General features: G+C 36.7%; 1 long non-coding RNA gene across 4 annotated transcripts in view; it reads right to left on the bottom strand.

Moving 5' to 3' along the window:
- The window catches only part of LOC308059467, a 149067-nt gene that overhangs the window by 100897 nt on the left and 22581 nt on the right, over positions 1-25589 (bottom strand). The window contains exons 2-3 of one of the 4 annotated variants that reach the window (XR_013926256.1): positions 19187-19250; positions 1-19083 (exon numbers count right to left, since the gene is read on the bottom strand). The exon at positions 1-19083 is cut by the window's left edge and continues 13212 nt beyond it. This is a non-coding gene — a long non-coding RNA (uncharacterized lncRNA). The other 3 variants (XR_013926257.1, XR_013926258.1, XR_013926255.1) reach the window with 3 other exon arrangements.

The following is a 25589-nucleotide window of genomic DNA, read 5'->3' as shown; positions in this document are numbered from 1 at the left end:
CAGTATAATCAGTATTGTTTTTAAAACATAAATATTATGTAAGGTTCACTTTCATGAATTCACTATTAAAAATGTGTCTTATACAGACAACATGGCTCTATAAAAGAAATACGATTTGATTGGTCAAGACTTCTTGATAACATTTTTTAAACTTTCCTATATATAAACTCTAACATAATCAAAAGAATTCAATTAAATATATGTAAACGTGCAACATTCCAATGACATCACTTATATACATTTTCCAGAATACTCTGAACAATATTATAGAAAGTTAAAGCATGAGAAACATATTGAGAACATCCCAGGATGTATATAAAAAATATTGAGATTTCATAACTATATGTGTTATCTCTTTAGATATTCAATATTTTCTGTGTAATGACTGAAAACAGAAGCACCAAAATTTGGTAGCTCTTTTATCGTTTAACAAAAAAATATGCCTATTTTTCAAGCATCACAGGTTTTGCTTAAAATTCAGCAGAAGCATAGGTAAACTCATAATAGCATTACATGATATGAATATATTACAATTATTATATTAACAGCCACTCTTGATTCAAAATTGAGGTTTTCCACTTCAGTGAGAATATGAATCCTAATCAAATATTCATACTTAAGTATGTAAGACCTAAAGAGCAATTTAATACTACTATAACACAGTTTCTTAATCTCTTACTTTTCTGTGTTCTATAGATGTTCAAGAGACAACTTCAGAAATCTGTCTATGACAGATTTACTATCATAATATATGATCAGGCTAATAGAATTCCTGCTTGGAATATGCTTTTTAAAGTTGCTTGTCTGACTCACAGTACACTGTTCTCACAGCTTCTGAATGTTAGCATTTTAGATTAAAAAAACTTGCATCAAAAAGTAAATACACATAGATTGTTATTTATAGCAGTTTCATATTAATTCTTCAACTTAATCAATGAGTATTAAAACTGAAAGTGGCAAAACAAGTTTGTACTTCTTTCTCCTTCCAAAACACAAACAGTAAATCATAACCACACATAATTTCTGCTGTTATATATTGTAAAGGTTATGTTTATACTATGAGCTGTGAATTAGATTAATGAGTTTTCTCAGCACCATAAACCTCCTCTACCAAAACAGGACCTAAATTGCAATAAATCACTGTTTATGTTCACATATTTATGGGACAGTAAAGATTTAGAGTTCCTCTATTGGGAAAACTACCCCAACACAAGAATAAAAAAATTACAGCTTCTGTATTGTAAGGTGGATGAACAGGGGCAAAAGCATGAACATTGTTTTCACTTCAGTATAATAATGCCGGTAATGTATTAAAAGCAATTGCTAGAGCAAAGCTTTTTGCCGGTGCTTCAGCCAAAGTGACAATACACCAACCCACTATGTTTTCTCCTTTTGTGCCACTGAAGATCAAAACTATTAAATTATACATCTTCATACATTATTCTTGGAAGAAATATTTCCTTTTTGTCAAAAAGGTATTAGTGATGGTATAAGTAAGCTGTATTCTTTATATACTACATACATTAAGAACTCCTTACATGAGCTTGAACAGTATTATTTACTTCTACACATTTACACTAGTGATTTCAGATGGCTGTGGCTGTGATTTCTAAATGTATTCCTCATAGAAAAGTACTGTACTCTCTGCATTCTCTGCATTTTCTTTCATCAGCCTTTTATTCTATATTTTCTTTCAACTACCCATAAAATATTCTATTATCTGTCCAAAAGAACAATCTTATTAAGCCCTCTTTAATTTTTAAAGAGGATTTTTTCATGATTTTTTTTTTAATATCTGGTCTTAAAAAAATAAAACCTCATATAAATTCATGGGAATCTTATGCAAAAACACCTACTTTCCAATGTCTATAATAATATTTTCTATTTCTGGAGCAACCTGAAATTGCAAGAAGAATGTTTTGTGGAGCTACTAGTTTTTATTTCTTCCAACAGCTTCAAACAGAGGAGCAGTGCAGTGTTCATTCCCCTGCCCAGGCATGAATGCTAGTGCCAGCAATTAAAGACAGCTAACAGCCACTACTTTACCATAAACTCTCAGGCAAGTTTTCAAAACAACAAAGGAAGAGGACATTCTTATCACACCGTGCATTGTTAAACTGTGGAACCGATTTTTATAGAATGTAGCAGATGGCAAAAACTTGTATGAAATACAAAAGTCATCAGAGAAGTTCAAAAAAGAAAAACATGCATGAATAGGAAGCTTTGTTAATAGAAGTGATATTTTGTACTTCCTACACTATAGCTTTGTGTTCCAACACTCTTCTCTAAAGCATCCATTATTTGTTACCAACAAAAATGAAGTATAAAACCATATGGTCCTTAATTTACATCATATAATTCTTAACCATACAATGGTTCTTATGGTTCTTTCTTTACATTCTTACGCAATTGCAGTGTTTTTTTTTTCATTCATTAACCTGCAGGAACCAATCTGCTGCCACCTCAGCTGAGAAACTGTAAAATTATAGTAGTTACTGAGGTTTTCATGTAAGTGGGAAAGTGAATGCAAGATCTTTCCTAAAAATAAAATTTTTAAAGTGATTGGTTAATAAAAATTAAGGTTTTGAAGGAAAAAATGTTTAGTTTGGATTTATATGCAGAAAGTGGTTCACAAAGACACACAAGCCTGCAAATGTGGATTTCCTTTTCAAAACTTTAAGAACCACTGCATGCATGGAAACATGTTGCTATGCTACAGATATTATTTCAGGTTTGTAGCTTCTTAGAGACCAGCCATGTCTTTTTAAACAAAATAAATTCCAAACCTTTAGAATCTACACTTTTTTAGAAGAAAATAATTGTGTTGCCTAGTGCAATGCATTTCTGTTGCTCTTCCTTCTCCCTTGAACCTCCTCAGCAAGTTTGCACAACATACTTTTTAAAAAGTTTTTTTAAAAAAATTTAAAAATCATATTTAAAAAGACTAGGAAATACAATTTATTTATAGACAATGAGGGAAGATAAGACTTTCTAGTAAACAGTCAATCTGATCTCTGCTGATTGTATACTTCAGGATGCTATACCCATGTCCTAGAACTGCTTATTCCTCTTTAATGATTGTAAAGGCAGCATACACTTACTATTTCAGACATAGTCGTCTTCACTGTGGCAGTTCACATGTAGTCAGGTAATGTTTGCCACCTGAGGAACAGTAATTTTAATACAAAATGAAGAAGCACAAGGGTTTCTGTTGACAAGGAGAGGGCTGAATTAATGACACCTACTCCAGAAGCAGAGTGATATGCTATGTAGTCTATTTGGTCCAAAATTAACAAAATAGAAAAAAAAAAAAAAAAAAAATCCCCAGTTAAATCACCAATCCCAAATGTTCTTACTCAGGTCACTAACTCAGAGTAGTGTCTGTTACAGATAAGTTTACGGCTACAGAAAAAGTCACATAAAAGATTCTAGTGAGATTTAGTTCCTTAAACACACTACAGTAAGTCAGCTAATTGCAATATTCAACTACCCAGTTCATCACTCTTACAGGGGAAAAAAGATCTTACTGTTAAGATCCTGCACATCAGAACAGAAGGAACAGCAGAATATTTCCTACTCAGTAATTAATTATCCTGTTGATCTGATACAACAGGATCATTCTAAAGGACTGACACTTCTTACCAGTTTTTAAATTAATTTTCTCTCTGGAGATAGTGTCTGCCATGGTAAAAAGCCATGTACACAACTTGAGATGAGGGACAAATTTATGAATGTCCATTCATACTGGGTAAATCACACTTCTTGAGCAGAGACCATCCTTACATTTAAAATCTGTATGATATTGACAAAATGTTGCCACAGATGTCATCCTTTCTATTCTACAGCTACTGGTCCCACGCGCAGCAATGCGCATGTTTCAAATTCAATTTTCATCAACATAGCTGACAAATTCTGGAAACATCTAGCCCCTTATGGCTTAATTAAGATACTTCTTAGTCATCTGGATATGCAATTAGTCATCTCTGCAGATTTTCTGTAAAAGAGTTAACCACCCAGAATCTTTGAGTTTCTAGCATATAAAGGCTTGCAAATGTATCCACCTCATTAAAAGCAAAATTTCAGGAATATTTATAGACTTAACAAATTTCCAAGCTGTGCTTTATTTTCCCCTGGGATGAGCAATTGGTTATTGCATTCTCTGTCCCTAGAAGAAGCCTTGAGTAACCTAGGCTTTTCATTTTTTTTTGCAGTTCTTAAGTGCTTTCTGCTTGAATGCTGACATAGTTTGGTAAAAAAAAAAAAAAAGAAACCTAAAATCCACTAGCATTGTAATTGTACTGTCTAGGTTTGTGAATTTTTTTGTCTTTCTCCAAGTAAAATACAAAATTCAGTTTTATTATATTGCATAAGAAAGAAGCAACTTCTTCCATGATAAAAAAAACCTAAGAAAAATATACTAAAGCAGGGAAGAAAAAATGCAAAAGTTCTGTTTGTTGACTAAAATTACATTAAGTTCTGCAACATCTCTTGGTATTTTGCTTTACTTTGTTTGCTAAAGCTACTATTAGACACATTGAGTAAAATCATGTTAGAGTTGCTCCAGCATAAAAAGTCCTCATTTCACAGTTAAGGTCATATGAAGAAGTATTAAAGAGTCAATTAATTCCCATAGTAACAAAAATAACCTTTTTAGAAACAGAGATACATAGATATCTATAGTTGATAAAATTTGTGTCATTTCAACATAACTTAGGGTCACTACACCATTTTGCCTACTTTTCTGCCCTTCAAAGAAAGCATTATGCTCAGAAAATACTCTGCATCTATTTCTCATGAGGAAATAAAGACTTCTACAAGAGTTTCTTCCTTAATTTGTTTTGAGTTTGCAAGTGTATCCCAATTGCTATCTGGAGAACTAGGCTGTTTCTTAGATAATGGAAAACCATATACAATTTAAATGTCCAGATTGTCTCACCAGATAACTCAGGTATGACACTAAAACCTAGATGTTATGTGACATATTTTAATATGATTTATGGACAACCACTTGTGACTTGCTGTAGTCTGAATTGTAATGCACTGATGTGCTGATAGGTGAATAGGAAGAAGGGTAAACAGTCACAGAATGGCATTGTGTATACAGACCATAAACTTCTGTCTTAATGATAGTGACCATTTGCTACCTATCCTTTATTAGGTAAAAACAGACATGGAAACTGTGTAACGTACTCTCCAGAAAACTACAATTCATCATGAAAATATTGATTATAGATATTTTGTTGGATTTCTGAAGGTGAAAGTTCCTTTCTTTCTTTTTTTCTTTTCACCTCACTTGTGTTTATAGCTATTTACTATTGGGTAAATTAGTGAATTAGTGCTGTTTAGTTATGCAATAGCTTGATCTGGATTGTAATATCTCTTTCTGAAGTAAAATATGCAAAATCTTTAAAAATATAAATAAATAGGGAAGAATAGTGGAACAATTTGAAGCTGAGTCTGCCAAAATCATATTCAACTCATATGCAGAAGATTTTAATTATATTAAGTACCCTCAGAGAAAACAGAATGTAGTCTTTACACCACAACCCTCTCTGTGAATGCTAGAAGAGGAAAGTAGTTTACAATGTGCATTATATAAACAGGCGATCATGGCTGCCACAGTGCTGCACTCATCTTTGGCCAACCAAGGAACTTTGTGACATTGATTGTTACCAACAATGGCTTTTGAGTAGAATCAATTCACATAATTTTTCATTTTCTTCTAGTAAAACTTCTGGGAACGTTTAGGGCCTATGTAAAATGTGCTGTGAGGTCATTAGATGATCTTCCAGCTCACATTTTTACTTTCACACCAGGCATAATCACTAGATGATAACTGCTTTGCTATTTTGAATTAACTGAGTCATCTAACTACCTGACAGAAAGATTTTTGACATGAGTGCTGGAAATTAGAGGATTTTCTCTCTCCTTCAACATTTCTTCCTAAAACTAAGGCCCTTTCTAGTTAAGTCTTTAGGGATTGCATATTCTCCCATGAGGCACTCACTTTATTTATGATAGATTTCTTCTGGACAAGGCATTATTAGACAATCTGGTCTAAGGTCAGACTGTAACAAGCATAATTAATTTACTGTAATGATTAACTTACTGTAGCCCTCAACTTACAATAACTACCTGAAAGATTAGACTTCTCATTTAAGCTATTTCAAGTCTCTCAGGAAATAGAAGTAAATAAACTTTTAAAGAAAGTTACTTATTTCCTCTTAATATAGGTGCCTAAGTCAGATAACGCATCATCTAGTTGGCCTATCTTCCCCTGTTAACCAATTACAGCAGAAACCAAGAGAAATAGCTTAGTGTAAACACTGTGTAGCTTGCTGTAGAGTGCTATTTATATACTTCAGCATTGTGTCCCAACAAGATTCTTGTAACTGTGAACCTAAAAGAAAAGATGAAACTGGTCTTGATCTGAAACTCTTTATGCTTGGGTAGAAATACTGCTTTAATTTAATTATGAAGTAACCTGCTATTTGTTTTCTGTAGTTCAGACAGTGGTTTTTGAATGATGTGGTTCTTCAGTGCAACAAACTTAACCCAGTAACACATGTGTAATCAAGACTTCCTAACCTGACAGATGACAAATTCTGGACACTCAACCCATGTAAACCAGTACTTTCTGGTTCCCTGGAAGATGCAGTGGCAATACAGTGAGGATTCTAAGATTCTTCTTATTCTTTAGCACAGATTTTGTTCTCCCTTATATTTTCATAAAGACCAAAAATTACATTAATAATACAGACGCTAGATTTGGCATTTCAAGTATTTTGTCCCTGGCTTTTGTTAGCTGTTGGACTCATGTTGTTTTAAATGAGGTCAGATGACGGAGAAAGTAAAATAAAAAGAACTTGAAATAATTTTACTAGCCCTCCGGACTTAAATTACAAATGACACTAAAGAGACAGAAAGTACCTATGTGAAAGGAGAATCTTAATTGTGACCTACTTGTTTATATTAGAGTTAATTAGGTCAGTGCAGCTGACCTAATTTTTTAATTAATAAATTGATTCCAAAGGAATACATGAAAATATTGTCAGACTTTCATAAAACAGACAGGATAATTACATTTTAGAGATTACAAAAACAGTTTGTAACCACAAATTTTTCATTTGAATAGCTAGGTTCCTACACACCAGTTTTAAGCTATACTGTAGTGTAGGTGGCACTTCTTATGGAGTATATATAAATATAAAACAGCAAGTATGCATTTTTTTCTCTCCCAAATTCTCAACCGTGTATTATTTGGGAAAAGTTTATGAGAATATACTTTTTTAAGACCTTTCCTATATATTTCCAAATAGAAAATACAGGTACTTTTTGCAATCAGAGGATATTATCAAAACTGTGGGTAAATTTCACAGAAGTTTTTTTCTGATAATGTCTTACAATTAGTATAGTTATTCTTTATACTCAGTTTCTCTGCTGTTATTTTAATTATTTTCCTTTCTATATTGCCTTAGAGAAGATTAAGTATTCCTAATAATTAAAAGACACTTTAATTGGTTTTGAATGTTATAAATAAATCAGCAAGGTTCTTCCCTGAAAAAAAAAAAAATTATAGACCTGATGAACTGTTTTATATTCCCAAATGAATTATGAACTTATTTAGGTTATGTTACCATTAAGATTAAACATATTTTATTATACATCTTACAATTTGAAAATTAGTTGTAAAGAAACTAACATAGGGGAAAAAAGTTTGGTAGCATGACTAAGAATGCTCATGTTATACCATCACATCAGATCAATTTCTTTAGAGGAAATTTTGAAAATTAAGAATGGATAAGTAATTGGAAATAACCTTTTAATAGCATTAGATCTGAAGCCTGGCTTCACTGGGTCTGTCTGTGCTCAGTCTAGTAAGGCCAATTGTAACTTCTTACAAAATATGTAAAAGATGACGCATTATTGTGTGGTCTTCTGCACAAGAGAAACCATGTAATTCTGATCCTGCAATGCCTCATACAGGCTGATCATCTGGGAACTCCAAGTTTACATGTTTTTCAGCCTGATCACTCAAATCCCATCACACAAAACTTCTGTTGAAGTCCAGGAATTTTAAGTACAGAACCTAATAGTTAGATACGTATCAACTATTACATCCAGTTTAATGCTACTTAGAAATATCTCATTTCTGTACTTCCTAAGGTTTGTCCTGCACCTTGCCTCTGGAGAGAGAACTATCTTCAGAAAGCTGTAAGAGATGTAGCCTGCAATATTTCTGTAAGACAAACACAGTACAGAAATCAAAACTCTAAATTCACAGATGAATTAACACATCTTATTTTGGTACACTAACTGTGCTAATAACTGAGATATGTAATAAGGTAGGTATTTATTTGGTTAAAAAATATTTTTAAGAGTAAAGAGCAATGAATTCTAAGTATCATGGAGCATGTATAGTGCACAAAGCACTGGGTTGTGAGTCACAAGAGAAATGCTATGTCACAGGCTGGCTGTTATCATACAGAAAATGTCAAGGTCACTTCACCATTCTGTCCTTTGATTCCTTGATTATAAACTGGAACCTGTCTGTATAAATCAGACCCATATTTCTTTATTAATTTACTATACTACTTCTAAACTATTAGTGGTGGTGTTATTATTATTATCGTTATTATCATCATCATTAATAATAATAATTCCTGGATATAAGATCATGAAATATTAAAATTAACTACACTACTATGATCAAAATAAATCTATTCTCAAAAGAAAATAACAGCAAGTGAATGAAATAAAGATTTATTTCCTTTATAAAAATAAGAAATTATCATATGGGTTTAATTATATACCTGTTGGTATAAAAGCATCCACTGATACTGTAAACTGTTGTTTCTTGACCAGGATCCCAAATTAATGTGCAACTATTTCCCCACCTCAGGAAGTATTAATGGAGATTTAAAATTATTAACATACCAAAAGATCTTAGGTCTAGCCTGTGTTCATCAGTGCCTTCTCAGTTCTTCAGGATATCCAACTGACACTCAAAAATGTCACTGTATAGTTAAAAGTTATAATGCATAGTAATGTCACAACAGCCATATGGATTTTTAGACATATCCTATGAATGAAACCTAGTCAAAAGAACTGCTGAGATAAAATGAATAGTTTTCATGGGCAGTTCTATCTGAAAGAACTAGCCTTCTTTTTCGGCCCTGCTCTACTGGCTTAGATTTCCACAGGTGTGGTGGGTTGACCCTGGCTGGATGCCAGGTGCCCACCGAAGTGGCACTACCACTCCCCTCCTCAGCTGGGCAGGGGAGAGAAAATGTAATGAAAGGCTCGTGAGTGGAGAAAAAGGCAGGGAGAGATCACTCAGCAGTTACCGTCATGGGCAGGGCAGGCTCGACTTGGGGAAGAATTTATTTTAATTTATTACTATTCAAATCAGAGTACGATAATGAGAAATAAAAAATAAAAACACCTTCCCCCTGCCCCTCACTTCTTCCTGGGATTAACTTTACTTCTGATTTCTCTACCTTCTTCCCACACTGAGCTGCATAGGGGGACAGGGAGTGGGGCTGCGGTCAGTTCACCACATGTTGTGCCTCTTCTGCTCCTTCCTCCTCAGGGGGAAGCTCCTCACGCTCTGCCCCTGCTCCAGCGTGGGTCCCCCACGGAGTCATAGGTCCTGCCAGCAAACCTGCTCAAGCATGGAACTCTCTCTCCAAGAGTCCACAGGCCCTGCCAGGAGCCTGCTCCAGTGTGAGCTTCCTACAGAGTCACAGCCTCCTTTAGGTGCATCCACCTCCTCCAGCATGGGGTCCTCCATGGGCTCCAGGTGGGGATCTGCTCCACCGTGGGCCTCCCCGGGCTGAGTGGCACAGCCTGCTCAGCGTGGGCTTCACCATGGGCTGCAAAGGAATCTCTGCTCCGGGCCTGGAGCGCCCCTACCCCTCCTGCACTGGTCTGGGTACCTGCAGGGCTGTGCCTCTCATATATTCTCACTCCTTGCTCTGGCTACAACCTCTTGTGCATTATTGGCGTTTTTTCCCCCTGTTAAATACATTATCCCAAAGGCATTTGCACTGTAGCTGATGGGCTCAGCCTTGCCCAGCGGCAGGTCCATCCTGGAGCCGGCTGGCACTGGCTCTGTCAGGCATGGGGGAAGCTTCCAGCAGCTTCCCACAGAAGCCTCCCCTGTAGCCCTCTGCTACCAAAATCTTGCCACGCAAAACAAATACAAAAGGCGAACAAGCATGATAGAGGCTTTTCTTTAGAATCCTACCAATTATTTTCAATCAGGTTTCTTCAAGTTAAGTATGTTCTTGGGGGAAGAAAAAACATGTGGTGAGATGCTTGCTTTCATACATTTCACTGTGCTTACTATTACCATTTTTCACTCTCCTCACCCTGACTTCTGACTACATTACTCCCCAGCTGCCCTTTTCATGAACTCTAAATTTTATTTATAATGCCTTAGTAACAGAAAACATCCCTAATCAATAACTAAATATGAAGTGGAGAGAGAATGAAATGTGAAAGGGTAAAACATAGAAGTAATGCTTAAAAAATCTCACTGAATATGTTGTCCTTCTAGCAATATGTTATCCTTCACTAGCTATCCATCCTGATGCTGTAACATTCTTAACTGTAGTATTTAACAATATTTTTTATTCTTTCTCATCCCTTCCTTGCCAATTATCATAGCTTTTTCCTAAAAAAAAATGATTTTAAAATTATTTTTATGCAATGTGCTCTCTTACACTTTGGAGACAATAAAGTTCCAAGTCTCCTTCTGCATGGTATATCAGCTCACACTATATGAAAACTCATGAAATTGTTTTCATTAATCCTGATAAAAACAAGAACTTCACTTTATCTGCCTGCATATACTGAATTAATCAAATTTTACTATTAGACAAAAACTTCATAGGATGTAAATATGATGTGATAAGGTGCTATAACAAAGAATACTAACAAGAAAAGGGAGCGAGGGTTATTATGGGCATAATAATGAGTATTTTTTGATGGGGAAAAGTCTCGCAAAGTAGCCAAAGATGATCTTCTAACCGTGAACCAAACCTCCAGAGGCTTGAAGCAGCTGACCCAATAAGGTGGTCAGTTAAGTTGTAGCACATGTTGGGAAAGAGATGTACAGAGCACAGAGAAAGCAATCCTATTTCTAGATAGTTGTAAGATTCATTGGTATGGGGAAAGATTAGTAATTATTCAAAAAGTAACTAAATTGCAGCTAGTATTCACAGATGTTAAGCTTTTTTATTATTATTATTTTTCCTTTCTTTTATATCCCATGAATCTTGGGTGAACCAGTATATTAGATTTTGGTTTGCAACACAGTGGTTTTGCCATTCAGTCAGCTACTAACATCAGTGTGAAAGAGTTCACAGGTGCCAATTCTGCTATATCTCTCATGTTAGTATTATCGGGAAATACAGGGCTCAGTGCAGAGAGCCAACCTACCAGCTCTGGAATGTTATAGTGTTATTCTAAGAGGAACGGATGCACATAAAACCCTTCCCAAAGCACTGTACTTTAAAGTTGCATTGTATAGGAACAGGGATATGCTAATGATAATGTCCTTGTTAGTACTACCTCAAATAGTACACTTGTCTCTGCCTTGCTGAACAGTAACTGCCAAAATCAATGCCCCTTTTCAGTCACTGACAAAAAAACTCTGCCTTGAGCCAGTCTGCAGAACAGTAGACCAAGGAGTTCAGCAGCAATAAGAAGCTTAAAAACAACAGTGAGGAACTGAGTTTCTCCTTGCGCTGTTCTGCAACTCTTTTCCTATGTCTCTGACACGATGAGCACATTTTAAAAATACATAGCTAATTTAGAAATCATGCCAAGACTCCAACTGACTTGCGTACCCCAAGTACCCCCTCTCACTAGTAAGAACATGAGTATCCTGATTCATGGAACAATATGTTATTGTCCTCTAACCAAAATCTTTACTATCCCCAATGAAAAGAATATGTAAAACACATGTAAGTCTATGTAAGAGTTCTAATTGCTGTATTCAGAAAAAATGTCAAAACAACAAGAAAAAAACACCAAACCAAAATCACCACTGTTTTTAAAGCGAAACTGCAGATTTATTACGGTATGCTTTACTTATTCTAGCATTCTTTTTGTACTTTACAGAGTAAAAATTATTAAGGATTACCTTATTCATGGAACAATATATACTACAAATGAAACATCAAAAGAACAGCTCTCTGTAGCAGATCATATTGTAATGCTTGCAAATACATTGCTACAGCCTAGGATTTTTGTACCTATATCTTCATTTTACAGGCAAGGTTGATAATGACTGTGTATATAATATATTTTATTTGGTTTTGTAGCAAGCCTTTGATCAAGTCTTACATGACAGGCCTCAGCTTAAAACTACAAGCTTCAGAGATCCAGATTAAGACAGAGAAAAGGATAAAGAACTAGTTAAAAAATAGACTAGTGATTATGTGGTGGGGAAAAAAACCTTCCTGCAGTTTTATATGGGTCAATGTTTGTATCTGAAAGTGTTAACATCTGCAGAATGTGTGAGGCAAGTAACAACACCTAACTAACTGCACATAAATGCAAGGATGACACAGAGTAAATGGAGAGTGGCAGATTTCCATGGGGGTGGTAGTGTGAGGGGAGCTGGGGCACATCTCCCTCAAGAAGCACAGCTGCCTTTTCACAGGGGTAATTTGGGTGGCATAGGCCCACTGCTGCACTCAGTGGTGCTAGCATGTGCATTGGGCATCCCCAGTTTATGACTATGAAAAGCTGTTACCTCCATATGACCTTAAACCACTTGCTTTTGTGCTCACTTTCTCATGACCGGTATTAATGTGGCCACTAGAGCTGTCCCATATGCTTTGCTGTAGGATGGGGAGGGAGATAAGGATATACTGTCACTAAATTGCCTCACCTGGGTAAATATTTTTCAGTGAGCTAGATAAAATCTCATAGTTTATGGCACAGAAGGAAAAAAAAAAACAACCCAACAATAAAATTATTCGAAGTCTAGAAAGCTTTCAAAACGCTTTTATTTGTCCTACAGAAATAAAACAGTTCTGAGTTTCTCATGTTTGTTGATGTGCACTGCTTCAGTGCAAATTGAGTTCATAAAACCAAATGTAGAAATGTAAACGAAAGAACAATTTTAAAAAGGTTTAGCTCTTTCACCTTTTATTGATTTCATTTGTGGGTACCTAGCTCTTAGGAAAACAAAAAATATTTAGGTACTTAAGCACTAATCAGAAAGCTTAACATAGCAACTTGAGCTTAAAAATTTGCACTATATCTCACATGTATACTGTAGTAAAACACCTAAGTTTGAACATTTCAGAAATTAAATACTTTTATGTTATCATTCTAGGGGAAAAAATGTAATTTAAAGATCTTTGGGTATGCAACTAGGCCTCAAGGCCTTACAGGAAAGCATGTCCAAAGCTTAGGCAGAAGCTGTTTTCTTCCTGGATAGTGGAATCAAAATTACCCAGTGGTAGCACCACAGTAGTGATTAGACAGAACAGTTGGGAAAGTGACTTGTATTTTTTAGTGGTTTTGGCTGAGATAGATATCTATGTAACTCTGCCTTTGCACCTCCTTTAGGACTACACTGTGTACTGACTATCATTCTGCCCTTTGAGTTTTACCCATTTGAAAGATTTGGGGAGTAGTGAGAAGGGAGAATTAGAGTTTTGATGTTCCTGATTTCAGGTAGAAAGAAATTTTTAAAATATTTGAAGTTTTGCAATGTTTGTTGTCCCACATCACTCTTGAAAACTTTTTCCTTCTCATAATTGGACTCTCCTCCATTACTCTCCTGGAATTAACAAAATCAAATTGAATAGAATTGAATCACTCAGGTTGTAAAAGACTTATAAGATCATCAAGTTCAACCATTAACCTAGCACCACTAAGCCCACCACTAAACCATGTCCTGAACTGCCACATCTGCATGTCTTTTAAATACCTCAAGGGATGGGGAATCAACCACTTCTCTGGGCAGCCTGTTCCAGTGCTTGACAACCCTTTCCATGAAGACATTTTTCCTAATATCCAATCTAAACTTCCTCTAGTGCCACTTGAGGCTCTTTCCCCTTGTCCTACCACTTCTTACTTGGAAAAAGAGACTGACACTGACTTGGTACAACCTCCTTTCAGGCAGTTGTAGAGAGCGATAAGGTCTCCCGGCAGCCTCCTTTTCTCCAGGCTAAACAACCCCAGCTCCCTCAGCTGCTCCTCATAAGACTGGTTCTCCAGACCCTTCACTAGTTTGTTTGCCCTTCTTTGGACATGCTCCAGCACCTCAATGTCCTTCCTGTAGTGAGAGGCCCAAAACTGAACACAAGATTCGAGGCGTGGTCTCACCAGTGTCAAGTACAGGCAGACAATCACAATCACTTCCCTAGTACTCCTGGCCACACTATTTCTGATACAAGCCAGGATATTGTTGGCCTTCTTGGCCACCTGGACACACTGCTGGCTCATATTCAGCCATCTGTCAACCAACACCCTAGATCCTTTTCTCACTGGGTAGGTTTTCAACCACTCTTCCCCAAGCCTGTAACCCTGCCATGGGTTACATGCACTTACCCAAGCGCAGGACCTGGCACTTACCCTTATTGAACCTCAGCTGGCCTCAGCCAACTGATCCAGCCTGTACAGATTCCTCTGCAGAGCCTTCCTACACTCAAGCATATCAAGACTTTTGCCCAGCTTGGTGTTGTTTGCAACCTTACTGAGAGTGCGTTGGATCACCTTGTCCATATCATCGACAAAAATATTAATCAGGACTGGCCCCAATACTGAGCCCTGGGGAACACCATTTGTGATCGATTACCAGCTGGATGTAACTCCACTCACCCCCACTCTATGGGCCCAGCCACCCAGCCAGATTTTTACCCAGTGAAGAGTACACCCATCCAAGCCATGAGCAGGCAGTTTGTACAGGAGAATGCTGTGGGAAATGGTTGCCAATATATTTACAGAAACATTTTTTATTGTCTTTTACATCAGTAGCTAGATTAAGTCCTGTTTGGGCTTTGGCCCTGCTAATTTTCCCTTGCATAACCTCACAACATCCTTGTAGTCCTCCTTAGTTGCCTACCCCTTCTTCCACACATCATAAGCTCTCCTTTTTTTCCTGAGCTCCAACCAAAGCTCTCTGTTCAGCCAGGCCGGTCTTCTTCCCTGTCAGCTCATCTTTCAACACCTAGGGACAGCCTGCTCCTGCACCTTGAAGATTTCCTTCTTGAAGAATGTCCAGCCTTCCCGGACTCCTCTGCCCTTCAGGACTGCCTCCCAAGAGACTGTGTCAACAGGCTCCCAAACAGGCCAAAGTCTGCCCTCCAGAAGTCCAAGGTGGCAATTCTGCTGACCTCCCTCCTTACTTCTCCAGGAATTGACAACCTTGCCATGCCACACCCTTGCTGATGCACCATGCCCTGTTTGCCCACCCTGTTGTGGAGCTCCTGGTCAGTAGCGCTCCCAAAGGGCTTCTTCTGTATGTGTGAGCAGGGTTTGGCTGCATACTCCTGGCCCTGCTCAGGTTCTGTCAGCCGCTGTTGACTGAGCTGTATGCTCCTGGCCACTCTCTTGGGTCCCCCTGAGGTTCCAGCAGCTCAGGAAACTCCGCAGCACACCATCCTAGAGGACCCCACTGCCAAGCATAATGGCACCAGAGCTTGCTTGCCTCAGGGTTAGTACCTTCAGAGCTTTACATATACATATATATACACACCTACTATTAAAAAAAAAAAAAAAAAAAAAAAAAAAAGGCATGTTAACTTTATTTAAATTTTCCAACTCAACTAAATAATAAAGACAGGAATAAAGATTGACCACAAATCTTTGTAGGTGTCTGCCAGTTTGTCATACAAAAATATGTCCATGCATGCTATGTAGCTCATGCACAGTGTCTCACCGAGCCAAGATGGTGTGCAATCTGCTGCCAACAGATACGCTGTTCATTCACAGCAAACCTTATGTGCCCTGAAAATCATTACCTGTTGTGGTGGGTAGAGCTTGGCTGGCTGCCTCTCACTACCCCCTCCTTAACAGAATAGGGGGAGAAAGTAAGATAAGGAAACTTGTGGGTCAAATTAAAGATGGGGAGATCACTTGCATCAGTTAGCATCATGGGCAAAATAGACCTGACTTGGGGAAAATTAATTTAATGTATTGCCAACTAAAACAGAGTCAAGTGGTGAGAAGCAAAGATAAAAAAAAGTAAAACAACACTTGTCACCCAGTCCCCCTTCTTCCCAGACTCAACTTCTTACTTCTCAGTTCCTCTACACCTACCTGGAAGAACACTGGGGGGATGGGAAATGGGGTTTGCAGTTCATAACACTTTGTTGTCTCTGCCACTCCATATTTGCAAAGCTCTACCTTTATTGTGCGCACAGACCATTTGTCTAATGAGCATGTGTGAAGTAAAACTGAATTGCTCCCAAGTGATAGATATGGCTGACACTGCTGAATGTTTAAAATTCTCGGATACTTCATGGACCAAGATTTGGAGTAGAAAAGAGAGACAAAACTGTGAAAGAATCAATCTTTCTGTTCAAAGTTCTGAGCAGCAGAGATCTTATTTCTGTATGAAGAGTTCAAATCTGTCACACCTAAGTATTCCCTTTCTCTTCTGAGTTTTTTTTGTCAGAGCACATTCAGTTCCTCTTCTTGGATACCACAAATGGTTCTTATCTCCAGATGCTTACTATTTTGTTCATTCAGCAAGGTGTGAATATTTTACACATTTTATTTTTTAATCCTATTATGCATGATTATTCATATAGTCCTTGTCTTAATCCAAACATCATCGTTTCATAGTGAGTTTTATTCACTAATTAATATTTCCTCTGTACACAATGAAAATTATTCTTTTCATTGCCTTTTAGTTGATATTCAATATTGCTGGTTGCTCATCAGTTCTAGCCTGTGAAAACAGATCATACTTAAAAACTTAGTTTACTTTTTCTTTATTGTTATTATATGTGTTCCTTATAACTAATTATCATCCAAAACTGCACTGTCCCACTGCATTTCTCAAATGCCTCTATGTAAATTTCTCTCTGCCTTACAATACTGGCACTTCATGAAGGGATGTATTACAATTTCTCTTGGATAAGTATCCCCAGTTCTACTGAGGTTAATTATTTTATGTAGGTTTTCTGAGGAATTGTTTCAGAGTATATTCTTTTGGATTTCTTTTAATCATAGAGCAGATGATTTCACCTCAGAGTTTCCATGTGATCAATGTCCTCAATGCTCTTAAAACTAAAGAAACAGCAATATACATAAAATGAAAATTATCTCACTTAGGCCCCAAGTCTACACTTATGTTATCGCACAAAAGCCTGAGGCATTTTAATCATTCATATCATGGCTGACATTGCCCATTCTGTTTTACAAAAAAGAGATTAAACTGCTGAATTCTTAATAGCACAGGCCACAGAGTAGTCTTATATTTTTAAACATACAGTAATTGGAGAAGGATCTTCTTCAAAAAATAAAATACTGGGAGAACATTCTTGAAGGTTTGATTAAACCTCTCCAAATCAGGAGAATAAATTGCATCTTTTATAAAAAATAGCAGAAATTATTAAACTTATTAGGGAAGCCTCCAAACTGAAACAAGATAATTGTAGTCACTTAGCCACTTGAGCTTTCTGGACAGAAGACCTCTGGGATATAATGTTAAAATTGCAGTGGTCAGAAATAATTGAGAAGCATAAAAAAGAAAACAGACAAAAATGGAGGGAGGAGAAGGAAAGAAGCAATCTAATCATCAGATTAAATGTAATTCTGAGAAAGGACTACAGAAATTGTAGGGATAATCAGTGAAAGAAACATGTTTCAGTAAGCCAGGAAATTGTCTTGTAATTTTAATTTCACTTCTCATACTATTCAGCAAGTCAACATTTTGTATGGGTTTTTGGAAATACAGATATTACCCAAAGAAGGCATTGGATCCTCTCAACACATTCTCCTCCTAACTGTAATAACCTGTAATATCTCTAACCTTTTAGTGTCTCATGTAAAAATGGATAATTTCACAATCAAAAATTTTAAATTATCAGGTGATGCATTATAATTGCTTTTGATCCTGTGCAGCTTTTATATGATAAAACTCTCTTGCAGTCTTCATTTGTTTTTTCATTGGAATTCCCTCCCCCCCCTTCAATATCTTCCAAAGTTAATCCAATGAACACTAACAAGTTAAGATTTACATTTGTTTAGGGACAGCAAAAAAGAGCTCTGAAGTACAGACACATATAAATAGCAGAAAGCATTTTCATTCCAACAAAATCAGTAATGAGGGACAACTAAAACTTCAAACCAAAGCACAAGATTTTTTTAGAAATTTGTCCAGTGATCTAAGCCTCTGCACCATGGCACTTCTCCTTCAGTCTTGCTTTCAGCCTAGAAGCCATTCAGGAGCTCTCAGAGTTACAGCAAGCTCTGTATTGTCTCCCCTGGATCCCTAGAAGAAGTCTTTCCCTCATTTTGAAGCACAGTTATGCATCTGTTCCCTGTCTGAGATACCTATTATCTAGGAGAACTGCAGATTCTAACTTCAGGAGCTGTTACTTGGTGTCCTTTTTGGCCTCCGTCCCCCTGTCCTGAGCTGCGGGTGCCTCACCCTGGTGGGCAAATGCTTAGGTGGAGAAGGAGCAAGCAGAAAGCACCATGCTCTCCAGGTGCCTCCATCTGACCACAGTGCAAGACTGTTGAAGAAGCAGTATGTGAACACACCAGATATGCCTTGTTACAACCACATACTTCTATAGTTTCATGAATATATTGCTTGAACTCATGTTTGAAATTGAAGTTATGTGGAAAGCTTCAAAGAAACAGTTTCATCCATTGGCTTCAGGAGATGCAGTTATGCCACTGTGATCACGGCATAAGAAAGCTATTTTGTGCTGACAAACCAGAGGTCAGATAGCTAATAAACAGTAAATTACATTGAATCTTCCTTTTTTATGTTGTTGCAATTTCACTTTACCTAAATTATAAAGTCTTGAGGCTGAGGATGGATAGCACAGGACAATCGGTATTCACTGATGTCTGTTTCAGTAAAAGGTCTCCTACATGCTAACACACAGAGAGTTGGGTTAGTGGGGGGAAATGTAGAGGCAGTTATTTTGTTTATCATACCCAACCTAATTACAGATACATAATGAGGTGGCAGACTCACCAAGTGCTGAGTGTACCTGCAGAGAACAGAGCCCATTTTCAAAATTTGTCTCAGTTTAGTGATGCTGCAAGCAAGATGACAGAAATAGTAGCTTTGAGAAGAGAAGCACAAGACTGGAATGCTTTTCCTTTTAAAAAATAATTATGATAGCAAATATTTGAAAAAGAGAATATCCAAGCCTGAATGTTTTTTAAGTATGTATTTGATAAGCATAAACAAGAACAAAAGACTTAATTCTGGTTACATGCATCTCTTACCAATTTTTTGCATTCAGGTTACAGAATACTTGAATTCCCACCAGTTAAAAACAAAATCTTGTTATGGACAAAAGGAACGCACCATATATGCACAGCTGAGAATTTATTGTTAGTCTCATTAAAGTCTTAACAGTGTAATAAAAAAACTATTACTCCAGTTACATTGATTTTAACACTTCTAGGTCATATCATATGCAGGTAGAATGACGTATACACAAACTCTGTAGTATCTACCTCTTTCTCTGGCATTATGCTCAGCCTTCTACTGCTCTTGTGTATCCTGTGGTCAACGGTTTTGGGTCCTGAGGGTTTAGGGTGGCAAGTCATTAGTATATCAAGTCCTTTGATGGAAGAAGTATGATGCTAATATTAATGGTTTCTTCCGCCTCACTCTATTATCCACTTGGGGGTCATTTTTATACATATATTACATTCTACAACATTCTCTCACCTGCAAGTCTACCACACATCTCAAATTACTGCGTATGGTGTGATTTACATACAATGGATACTTGCTCAGTCTTTATTTTGTCACCCTTGTAATAGTTTTTTCCCAGCTGCCAAGGCTACATTCCTTTGAAGACCAGTAGCTGAACACTGGTGAATGGTTTAAAGACATTGGAGTCTGCTTTCATGTTGTGCCTGTATTTTCCAGGCCTCTGTGATCACCTTGTGTCTCTATTTCTCCTTCTATTCTAGGTTTGCAGTCTGTCACAGACAACAGCAATACTATATTTACCAGGTTACGATGCTACAGATTTGCAATACATGAACGTCTTATCCAATTTCATATTGAGTAAAAATGTACTTGTCCACAAAAATAGTACAGTTCTCCTTTGTCTAAAAGAGAAACACTACACAGTTTTGACAGTGATTAAGTAATATATTGACATTTCCAATTTCAACATTTTTTTTCACCTAGCTGACTCTGTTAGCTCAGTATTTTTTAAATGGAAATTTTAATATTGTTAATAGAGAATTAAAAGAACTTTTGTCAATGATGTCCCATATAATTGTCAAATAAGACTCCCAAAACTGAATGCTATATTCTATTTCCTAATAAAAATCTTACTTTTAGTGATTTCATTTAGTTCCTCACAAGTGTAAATACCCTATGAAAAATGTTTTTACTTAAAAGTCTGTAAGATCTATTACCCTTGTTATGCTTCCTCGTTCTTACATTTAATGTCACTTATTGTCAATATTTAAATAGGTATTAATTTTAAAATACACATTGTATTTCAAAAACCTCAGATTCAGTAGATGAACAACAAATATGGTATGTTTTCTTCAATACTTTTGTTTTATACTAATGTCCTTTTATCCATCATGACTGCTCTTCAAGAGACCCAAGCAGTGATGGGCTAAATATGGTCTTTTTTACTAAATGAATGAAGCCGCTCATACTACCTGCTGTTTTTAGACAATGACATTGAGCACCAGAGGGGCACTGTAAATTAACTGTTGTGTAAAAAGAAGTTAATTTAAGAAGTTTCAAGATAAAACAAAATAATCCTTCATATTTTCCAAATCACCAGCAATACTATTTCAGCTTTCAAAAATGGATGCAGTTTGAGAGAAATTTTTTAATCACTTTGTCATGGTGATAACAAAAATCTTCCAAGATTAAATTCCTTGATTCTGAATATTACAAAGCTTCTGAAATAAGAAAGTCAATGCTTATTAGACAAAGAGCTGACAGAAAAAAGAGGAAAAGCAAGAAACTAAAGATGAGGGAAACAACAGGAGGTTGCTTGTTGAGCCTAGCGACCTTATTTGCTGCTCTTAATATGCTAAAAATTGTGCTAGTCACAGAAAAAAAAGAGAAAAAAAGTCCTTTTAAATTCAATTTTTCAGCACAGCAGTTGGATATTATTGGGGTTTTGTCTCCTGCATCTGTTTCCAACGTTTTTATTTTTTTCCCTTTAGGGTAATAATTTAAAATGCAACTTGTTGTAAGATAAAAAGGAAAAAAGAACCCCTTATTATACATCTAAGTTATTATTACTGACATGTATGCAAACTGCTAACTAGTGCTGTGTGCCCTTCATTCAGCTTGCATTATTTCCTTGACAAGCAGCACCAAAATTACTTAGGAAGACTGAAATACAGCCTTGAACTAGTCTCAGAGCTTATTAAATATTTAATAATAAGAATCCATCAAAGGATGGACTTTACCTTACCTGTGACAGCTGGAGGCAAGAATTGTTTTACAATTTGGCCTGAAAAGTGATTCTCTATGAAAAGGACATGAGCATAAGAGGCAGGAAAGACAAAAAACTACTCTATTGCTAGCATTTAAATATAGAGTAATCTACAAATAGCTGACTTATTGACTTTTACATTTATTATTATGGGGCCCCAGGAACTAGGAGCTGTGACTGCAGACACAGTTATGTGCACTTATCTGTGTGTACGAGTTGAGTAACATGGAAGGCTTTGATCCACTTTCAGCTGAAATTTCATCTTTCCTGCTTCTGCTACCAACTGTTTAGACACCATAATATCTGAACAGTTTAAGTGCTGTTACTTGCTGAATCTACCCTCTTTTTGGTTAAAACCATTACCCCTTCTCCTATTGCAACAGGCCCTATTAAAAAGTCTGTCCCCAAAGAAGCCTGTGTTTCAGCAAATACGCTAAACTTGGAGTTTCTTTCCCATAATTCCCTATCTTGTATAAATCTCAATTAGCGGTTCTGAGAGTTTATCACTTTTGTAGCATTGGAAACTGTTCCTTTAAATATTTTTGTCTAGAGGAGGTAAAAATTGAAGAAGAGATGAAAGTTCCCAATAAATTACCAACTCCAAAGTAGCCTAAAGTAAAGGAGTGAGTGGCTAAATACTGTATCTGTGCTGAAAAAATCCTGAAAATGCAGAAGATACCCAGGTGACTCAGTGCTTCACCCAGGGTCTCTGAGCAACAAGCACCAGTGCGGAACACAAGGAAAGCAACTTATGTCATATGATCACAGGTCCCATAGCATTTTTGTCCCATTCAATCAGACAAGGGCTACTATAATAAGCAAGAAATTTTAGAACTCTGGCATTCTGCATAAAATTAAGCATGCCGATGACAGAGTTTCAAATAATACATTAAAATAAAAGTAGTATTAAAAATTTTTTGAATGTTATAACTCTTAAGAGATGGTAGAAGCCATTTATCTCTGATAAGTGATAAAAGAATTCACCAAGTACTACAAAAGGGTCTGAGAGATTCCTGAATTAAACTTACCTTTAACAAAGTAGGTAGGAATTCATCAAGCAAATTAAATTATAATCAATGATTAAATGTATAGAAAGTACACAAATACTCTGACAAGACTGAAAATTCTAATTTAATCCAAGAAAAGGCACTCAATATCAACTAAATGCACAGTTCAAAGCTCATGAACACCAACAGCACACCAATTTTATGAAAATAAGTACAGGTTAAGACAATGTACATTTTTAAAAATAGGGAGGAAAAAACCAAGAAAGCTGTCAACTGGACCCATTTTCAGACAGCTCCAGTGAGCACTATGAAGATAAAAGTACAACTGAAGCACTCTAGCACAGATTAATTGTTTGAAGAAGCAGTGGAAAATTGAATATAGGTAAAAATATCACATTAAAGCAACCATAATGTTTACTTATTTAAAATGAGACAAAGGTGCACACACCACTGTTATAGCAGAAGCAGAATTAACATTAAAATACAAGTAACAAAAGGTGAAATGTAAAATGCCAGACTTCTAATAATGTGCTTGTTACCACTAAATGTAGATATGAGAAACATGTACGAGGTAGATGAAAATAAGAAAAGCTTTTATCAACTAGGAGTAAAAAGATGTTGTTGGACTAAAAATGCATCTAGCCAGATAAAACAAATATTTGATTTACATATTAAGTACTGTAAAGCTTATATTTTAAACACACATATTCCAGAATCATGTTCCTTGCAGAAGGGACACGTCTCCAAAGAAGTACTAGTTAGAAAGGCAATCCAAATGCTGTGTTTCATAAGTCTGGTGGAGCCAGAGAATAACTAAATAACAGAGTGCATATCTGATGATATAAACCTCCCCAGTTGTTGGACACCCCACTTCAGATTAGACTAGAAATTCCAGCCTGCTTCTGGTTTGAATCCAGAACCTGGGACAGACCACTGTTCAGAACTAACACAGAACTCAGAAGACAAAATGCAGAAACCAATCATAGCCACTGATTTGAGCTATGATTTCAATAGAGTTTGGCCCCTGTGCCTAGTAACTTTTATTAATTTTCTTAACTAGCCTATTTTTTTTCCCTGAAGTGTATTAGAGAGAAACCAAAAAAATAGTTAACTGGAAGAGCTGAGGAGGTGACAGTAACTTCAAACAAGGACTACAGTGGCCCTTTTTTTGCCACTACAGTTACAGCTAGAAAGGATTGTAAACCTTTGGCTTGTGGAAGGACTGAGCACAGCCTAGCCAGTAATGCATGCAGCAAAATCTTTGTTAAGAACCCTGAGAGCTCAAAAAATATCAATTACTACATATGGCTCCCACTGGACTTGAAGGCACTCTGCGCCTTTCACAATGTGTGATATTCATTGAGTTGACTACACACACACAAAAGTATAGGAGCGGTATGTTGTAGTTTTAGTGTCTAGAAATACAGATAACTTCCTAATGAAATAAGGAATATTTCACATCTTTGAAAGAGGTTTCCAGAAGTCTCTGTGGTATTTATAATGAAGGCAGAAAGATCCAATGTTCTCATGAACTCTCGCACCTTTTAAGTTGGAGAAGTGAATTTAGATATCTCCAAGGGTGCAAAAGGCTTAAGCAGCTCCTGGCAGTGATGAAGAGAGTGCATACCAGGGATAAATTCAACTTGTCTTACAAGACCTAGATTGTTCTCAGATAGACATTTCCATAATTGATACCATTCCAATTGATAACTGGTTTAATATGGTCCTAAGAGGCCCAAAGAAATAAGAATTCCTCAACAATGCTTAGACTTCTATCTTTAAAAGTTTAACTGTTAATCTTTACAAGATGATGAAAAACTAATTTCTTGTGCTTCATTATGGATTATGCCTCATAGGATTTTTCCTTCTGCTAAACATGCATAATTGTTAGTGCTGTGTTAAAAAGCATTGCACATTTTCTGTGAAGTGTCATAATTAATATATTTCTTGGTAAAGCAGTGAATTTTTTACCTACCCAACAGTGAACAATGAGTTAAATAGAAACTATTGACAAGTGCAAAGTACTTAGCAATGCCTCTGTGGGGTAAAAAATGTTCTCTCAGCCATTCTACCTCAGATGAGCATAAGCAATACCTAAGCTATGGAGACTGAGACCTAGACCACTGCTAAGATCTAGGCACATGATTTCTATTGATTTTAATGGGAGTTATGTACCTGAGTGTTTCTTGGCATTTGGCCTGCTCGGCACACCCACAATTACATAAAAAAAGGTAGTGGAACATGGATGTTTCACATCCAAAACTTGTGTCCTAATAATTAAGACTGACCTAAAAAATAATTTTATGTCATTGAAAACTAAATCAACCATTTATATTTATACCTGTTTCTGCTGGAGAAACCAATATGTGAGACAGTTTGCAACAGAACTATCTACTGCGGTCTTCCTTCCATCACAGGAGAGCTACATACACATGACTATCTCATTGCAAGAAAACAAAAGCGACCATGATGAAGGTTGAACAGGCATTGTTTAAATCCGTTGCTTCTTCACTGTGCTCCCGTGGTGAAGGTGTTAGCAAAGGCAGCTGATAACATAAAGCTGTATCCACATAATTTTGGCAGTAAGATTCAAGCAGGGGGGGAATCAGTATTTAGCTTCTATTCCATATACTGAATTTGGCAACAGTGTGTCTGGGCTGAGCCCGTCGGCAACAGTGCAAGTGCCTCTGGGATAAACATATTTAATAAGGGGGAAAAAAATCATGTACAACAGATTTCAACCAGAGTGAGGAGTAAGAACACATGAGAGGCACAGCCCTGCAGACACGAAGGTCAGTGCAGAAGGGGGGGGTGAGGTGCTCCAGGTGCCAGAGCAGAGATTCCCCTGCAGCCTGTGGTAAAGACTATGGTGAAGCAGGCTGTGCCCTGCAGACTGTGAAGGTTAACGGTGGAGCAGGTATCCCCTTCCAGCCCG

This window comes from Falco punctatus (genome assembly GCF_963210335.1).
Source record: "Falco punctatus genome assembly, chromosome: 2".
Taxonomy (NCBI): domain Eukaryota; kingdom Metazoa; phylum Chordata; class Aves; order Falconiformes; family Falconidae; genus Falco; species Falco punctatus.
This window is presented reverse-complemented; position numbering and strand designations above follow the sequence as displayed.